At 41.7% G+C, this 7,114-nt stretch overlaps 1 pseudogene; it reads left to right on the top strand.

The window, feature by feature from the left end:
• Nucleotides 1–1,726: 1,726 nt before the first annotated feature.
• LOC134338377 (hydroxycarboxylic acid receptor 2-like) lies at nucleotides 1,727–2,762 on the top strand (annotated as a pseudogene).
• The last annotated feature ends 4,352 nt before the right edge of the window (nucleotides 2,763–7,114 follow it).

Genomic DNA, 7,114 nt, shown 5'->3' with positions numbered 1-7,114 from the left:
ACTCCAAAACTTTAAACTAAGTAAAAGCAAAATAACTGCCGAAAGCTGCGAATCATAAGTTTGTTCCTTTACATTAAGCGAGGCGCGCAGACATCACGCAGACGTCTGCAATTAACGTATTTTACATAAAAATTAAAATTTATGCAGCCAATATACATGCAAGATTACTCAACTATTACTGAAATATTAAATACACAACACGGTATATGTATTCCAATTTATAGCAAAAAAAATCCAATTTTTAAAAATTCTCCCACATCCTCTTTGATTCCTCCCATATTCTACCACCAACATAACACTAGGAGCAACTTACAATAGGTCATATATCTACTGACCTGCATGCGTTTGGTGGTTGGGAAGGGTACAGGTGCAATTGTTCCTGTTACGGTTAAAAAGAGCTGACAGTTCCTTTTATGGTAAAAGAGGCGAGACTCGCCACAGTCCGATGTGCGTGATAAGCTGCGTGTTCATTGTGGTTTATGGCAGCTAACAACTTCGACACACAAATTTTACATTTTTTCCGTAAGGCACGAAGTCACTGTGAGAAACGAGCGATTTGACCCATTATGTTTCTGGTGACCGTCAAGCACCGGTTACCCGAGTATGAAGTTAATGCTACTTTTAAAGAATTTTCCCCATATCCTCTTTGGTTTCTCCCACATTCTACCACCTACGAGGAGTGGATGCGGAAAGGATGTTTCCTATGGTGGGGGAATCTAAGACCAGAGGGCAAAGCCTCAGAATAGAGTGACACCTTTTAAAATGGAGACGAGGAGGAATTTTTTTAGCCAGAGAGAGGTGACTCTGTGCAATTTGTTGCCGCAGGTAGCTGTGGAGGCCAGCGTATTGGATATATTTTAGGCAGCGTATTGGATATATTTTAGGCAAACGTTGACAGATTCTTGGTTAGCCGGGGCATGAAGGTATATGGGGAGAAGGCAGGAGATTGGAGCTGAGAGAGAAAATGGATCAGCCTTGATGAGATGGGAGAGTAGCCTCAATGAGGCAAATAGAGTAATGGTGCACCTATATCTTCTGAAACACTTGGAGCGATTTACAGCAGGCTATTAATCTACTGAGCTGGAGGATAGCCATGTAGTCACATGGAGAATGTGCAAACTCCACACCCAGAGGAACCCGGAGTCAGATGTTGAACCCAGAGTGCAGTGAGACAGAGGTTCTGCGCCAATGTGAAGCAAGTGTTGCGTTGAAGACCTGATTGGATCGTGGATGAAGTTCAGTGATCTCTATCGCCTGGTCAAGCATATATTTCTGAAAAACTGTTTGAGTCCATCCATAACCTCACATCAGGAGCAGATCTGAGCTTCTGAATTGGAAGAGCCTGTGTTGCTGCTGATCCTTCTCCCTCCACTCAGTTCATACAGTAACATCTCAGGATTCACGCCGCTGGAGATATATTCAGCAACGATCTGTCCCTAACTCCTACTTTTTCCATGTGTGACTCGAGTGATGCTTGATTCCAGATCAATCCGAATGTATTTCATTGTCTGCTTCATAATTTAAATGCTGATGCTTCGAGTTTCCCCGGAACTTGCTGATTTGATCGCACAGCCTATTGGTGCTCTTCACTATTTCACTCCGCCTATATACTCCACCGAGAGGGAAGCAAACTCATTCGAAGAAGGTCAGATTGTAAGTTTGTTCATCTTCGAATGAGTTTCCTCTCCTCTGAAACATCTTGACTGTGTGGCCGCTTTTTCGCACAATGGCGAACTCGACCCCGCAATGTGCTGCTGTTGGAGATGTGAACTCGTCCTATAATCCGCCCATAATCATCGTCACATTCATCCTCGGGCTTGCTGGAAATACGATTGCTTTGTGGATCTTTTGTGTTCACGTGAAGTCCTGGAAACCAAGTATTGTCTATTCACTGAATCTCATGATTGCGGACACTCTGTTGATGTGCTGTCTACCCCTTCGAGCTGATTATTTTATCCGAGGGAAGGACTGGATTTTTGGTGATGGACTGTGTCGACTGAACGTTTTCATGATTTCCCTGAACCGAACTGGCAGCCAGCGTCTTTTTCCTCATGGTTATAGCGATCGATCGTTACTATAAGGTGGTCCATCCACTCCACAAGGTAAACAGGATCTCTACAAGGTGTGCGGTGATGATAGCAGGCGGTCTGTGGATTGTAGCGGTGGCTATTTGCTTGCACTTGCTGATAGACAAACATGACTTCGAACAACACAACGTGACAAACTGTGAGCCTTTCAGCATAAACAAGGCTCTAAGTCCCACAGCAGTTTGGACTGACTTTATTTTCATATTTTTTCAGTTTCTTTTGCCAGTTTCAGTTATCCTGTTCTCTACGTCCTCCATCATCTGGAGGTTACGGCAGATGGAAGCTGGAATGCGGGCTAAATATAAGCGAACTGTGAAACTTGTGATAGCCGTGGCTGCGGTTTTTGTCATTTGCTTCTTGCCCACCAGTGTTGCTGTGGTCGCGGTTTTGGTGACTAAACTAAGAAATCCATTCGACTGCAAGTCGTATTACATAGCAGCGAATATCTTTTACAATACGTTGTTTATAACGTATCTGAACAGTGTGGTCGATCCCATTATTTACTATTTTTGTACTTCACGGTTTAAAGATGGTGTGGAGAAAGCTCTAATTCGTCTTAATTTAAGCTGTCGCAGATCAGCCACTGAACAAGGAACATCCAAAGAGGAACAGACTGTGGATCAGCAAACGAGCTCATCAACAGCCATCCGATCGATCCCGGTCCGCGTGAGCTAGATGCTCTTTATTGTTATGTGATTAAAGTAAAGCTGATAAACGCGTCCGAATGCGGAAATTGATAAAATCTAAAAGTGTTGGTGCGACATGTCAGTCTTAACGAACACTTCCCTTTATGCCGAGAGGAAATTGTAGCTTAACTGCATAAGTAAGTTTATTTCAGACCTTGTTCATTAAGAAACCCTTCCTTTCTTAGAAGCACGGGTTTCCAATCTTGTATATGCCAAGCAGCCTTACTAGTGAGGGGTCTGTGAATCCCAGGTTGGGAACCTCAGCTTGAAAGGAAAGGGTTTAAGGATATTTCTCTTTCATGGATTTTCTCTTTCCATGTAAGCAATTACTTCGTCAGATGACTTCAGCCTATGTGTCTCGTTTGTCGGGGGCTTCTGCCCGCTACAGTGAGGCATTCTCAGGTTGACTGACTGTCCGTAGGAGTTTGCGATAAAGTATTCACCAAGAACAACCTATCTTCAGACTTTCAGTCAGGAGGAAAGTGATGTAAGGCATGTACCCAGTGAACTGGAGACTGGAAATGAAGCGCCGGTTCAAAATTGGGGAATCTATTTTCAGTAAATACAATTGAAATCGGGAATGAAGAAGGATGGTCTGGATCTAGAACAGAGATATGGAGGAATTCGTTGCCACAGACGGCCATGGAGCCAAGTCATTGGGTGCATTTAAAGTGGAGGTTGATAGGTTGCTGATTAGTCAGGTTGCGGGGAGTAGGCAGGAGAATGGTTTTGAGAGCAATAATAAAGCCACCATGATGGAATGAAGGAATAGACTCGATGGACCGAATGGCCCTTTCTGTTCCTGTGTTTTATTGGTGTCAACGAAATCCCCAGATTGTTGTAAAAAGCCTCTCTGCTTCAATAATGTTAACATGATTTTGTTTGCCTTAAGGGACCCATCCAGGAATGTGAACAAACTGCAACTTAATTGATTCTAATTCCTTGGAAATGACTTCTGTGGATCATTGTTTGCAGCAAAGAACTCCAACGTAAGAGGGCAATGTTGAAAGCAATGAACACTAAACATTCCTTGTGAAGAATGGCTTTACAACTAAGGACATGTAGGATACTGAGATAGCAGGCTGTTTTATCCCCAGGATCGAATTAAGATATTTCTGGTGACACATGTGCACAATTGCATACATACAGATATTTGCATTGTGGTGTCCAGAATGTGGAACAACCTTGTGTGATGCATGGTTTGTGTGCGTGTGCATGGTCACGTATATGTTTGTGTCTGAAGTGCGTGGATGCATACGTATGCCAGGAATTTGTTACCATGTGCAGCAGTGAATGACTTAATATAGACTGAACTGCCTCACCACATTACAAACACCATGATAGAGTGTGTCGCGAGGAACTATTGCTGCCTCCCTTCCAACAACCATGATAAATCATGTCCAGGCTGCATGAAGGAGAGTAGAAATCACTTTTAACTTTCATTCAGCAGATCGTTGTGGTAACAGAAAATCTACACTGGGAATACTGTTGTCTCTCTGTACTCTGTGAAATAAGTGCATGGAACAGTAATTCTGTATAATCATTGAGATGGATTTGAATAATATTGTGCTTATCTCATTGAGGGCACCTGGTGGAACAATTTAGCAGTTCGTGACTGGAGCTGGAGTAGGGTGAGTTTCCAATTGGACAATTTTCAATCAGGTAGAGAATTTGCGTTTCAACAGAATTAGGAGTGAACTCTGAATAGCAAATAAAGTTCAATGGTTTTGATAGGACCATACAAATGGTTTATGTACTTAATATCGAATTGAAGTATTTTACATTTTTATACTATGACCTACAAATTTTTGATAACAAAGCCGGATATATTTCGTTACATTAAATCTAATGCATTCTGTCGGCAATGTTATAAAATTTTGAACTCTGAATTTTAATGCTGTGATCTTTTCTGTATGCAGATATGAATATTTTTGAATAAGCTTTCTTTGAGCAATGGATAAATCGGCCCAGCAATGTGTCTGTAGTGAGGTCGACAGCCCTGCTGACAGCCCACCAGTGGTTATTATAATGTAAAGGATTTCTTCTTTTATGTTACTGCGTATGTGAATCAAAATGGCTCCTTTATTATATTAACTGCTGATAAAGTCTCTAGCTAGCACTTTGCTTGGGTTATAATATAGATAATAGAGTAAATGAACCAATGGGTGTCCATTATGTAGATAAGATGCAATTTCTTCTCTACAGAAAGCGTATGTTCATTAAGATCGACTTAGGACGCGCCCAATGTGGTTTATGGATATTTAAGATTTCCTTTTTCCATGTAAGCAATTACTTGCTCAGATGACTTCAGTCTATGTGTCTCATACCCATATTCTGAGACTATTGGAATGAACTTACCGGATTCTAAGAAAAAGCCTCTTCCAGTGAACTGGACTGGTCAGAAATACAACTGCTTTGTAAATATTTTATTTTCATGTTAACTCATAGAGCCATAGAAAAGTACAGCACAGATACAGGCCCTTTGGCTGATCCAGTCCGTACTAAAGCATTTAAAATGCCTACTCTCATTGACCTTCACCGGGTCCATCGCCCTCCATACGCCTACCATTCATGTACCTGTCCAAACTGCACCTGAACATTGAAATTGAGCTCACATGAAGGATTATCTGAGCATTGGGACGCAAAGGCTTGAAATAATTTTGTATATCTCAGCACGAGCACTGGGTGTCTTGGCAGGTTAACTCACAGGCAATATGAAGGAACCTGATAGAAGTCCAAGTGATGAAGCTTGGTGCTTCTGATCTTCGCCAAGCTAGTGCCACCAGGGGTTAAATAAACTGACTGAAGGGCAGCTCTGAAACTTTGGAATCCAGCATCTTCAGTCTCTATCCAAGTTAAAATCAGCAGAGCTCCTGGGTATTCTGGTTAGGAGGTACTGTACCTGCTCACAGTGGCCATTATGTATTTTTGCCTAAATCCTAACATACAGTCAGTGGCCACTTTATTAGGTTAACCTGCCCATCTGCTCATTACTGCAACTATCTAATCAGCCAATCAAGTTCAAAGTTCAAAAGATCAATTTTCAAAGTACAATTTATTGTCAGAGTAGATACATGTCACCAAGTACAACCCGGGGATTCTTTTGCCTGCGGACATACAGTAAATCTATAGATCACTAACTATAGATCACAGACTGTGGATCAGCAAGCAATCTCTGTGCAGTTGTCTGATTGCTCCCAGTCTGCGTGAACTAAATGCTCATTATTATTATGTGATCAAAGTAAAGCTAATAAATGCGTCTGAATGCAGAAATTGATCAATTCTGAAAATTTTGGCGCATCCTAAGTCGATCTTAATGAACAGGTTCTGAAATACACTTCCCTTTATGTAGAGAAGAAATTGCATCTTATTTGCATAAGTTTATCTCAGACCTTGTTCATTAAGAAACCCTTCCTTTCTATAAAGCATGGGTTACCAATCTTTTACTTGTCATGGAGCCTTACCAGTAAGAGGTCCGTGAACCCCATGTTGGGAACGCCTGCTTTAAAGGAAAGGGTTCAATGTGGTTTATGGATATTTAAGATTCCTTTTTCCATATGAGCAATTACTTCCTCAGATGACTTCAGGCTAATCAGACCAGCGAGTCTGCTCCACTACTTAATCATGGCTGAGTTTCTGTTTCCAACTCCAGTCTCCCAACTTCATCCTATAACCCTTAGCACCCCCCCTTAACAATCAAGAACCTATAAATCTTGTCATAAATACCCTCAATGATTTGGCCCCAAACGCCCTATATGACAATGAATGCCACAGACTCCCCACACTCCCCACACTCAGGCTGAGCAAATTTCTAATCTCAGTTCTTAAGAGATGACCCTTTATTCTGGGGCTGTGCCCTCGGATCCTAGACCTTTGGATCCTTGGATCCTCTCCCACTTATGGAAACATCTTCTACATGTCTACATTATCAGGGTTTGTGGTTCCTCATATTGCTAGATAAGATGCAATTTCTTCTCTGCATAAAGCGTATGTTCGTTAAAATCGACTTAGGATGCGCCAACATTTTCAAAATGATCAGCTTCTGTGTTCGGACGCATTTATCAGCCTTACTTTGATCACATAATAATAATGAGCATTTTGTTCACGCAGACCGGGAGCAACCAGATGGCTCTACAGAAATCGGCTGATCCACAGTCTGTGATCTATTGATTTACTGTATGTCCGCAGGGAAAAGAATCCCCGGGTTGTACTTGGTGACATGTATCTACTCTGACAATAAATTGTACTTTGAAAATTGATCTTTTGAACTTTGAACTTGATTGGCTGATTAGATAGTTGCAGTAACGAGCAGATGGGCAGGTTAACCTAATAAAGTGGCCA

Source organism: Mobula hypostoma, chromosome 27 (assembly GCF_963921235.1).
Source record: "Mobula hypostoma chromosome 27, sMobHyp1.1, whole genome shotgun sequence".
Taxonomy (NCBI): Eukaryota; Metazoa; Chordata; class Chondrichthyes; order Myliobatiformes; family Myliobatidae; genus Mobula; species Mobula hypostoma.
This window is presented reverse-complemented; position numbering and strand designations above follow the sequence as displayed.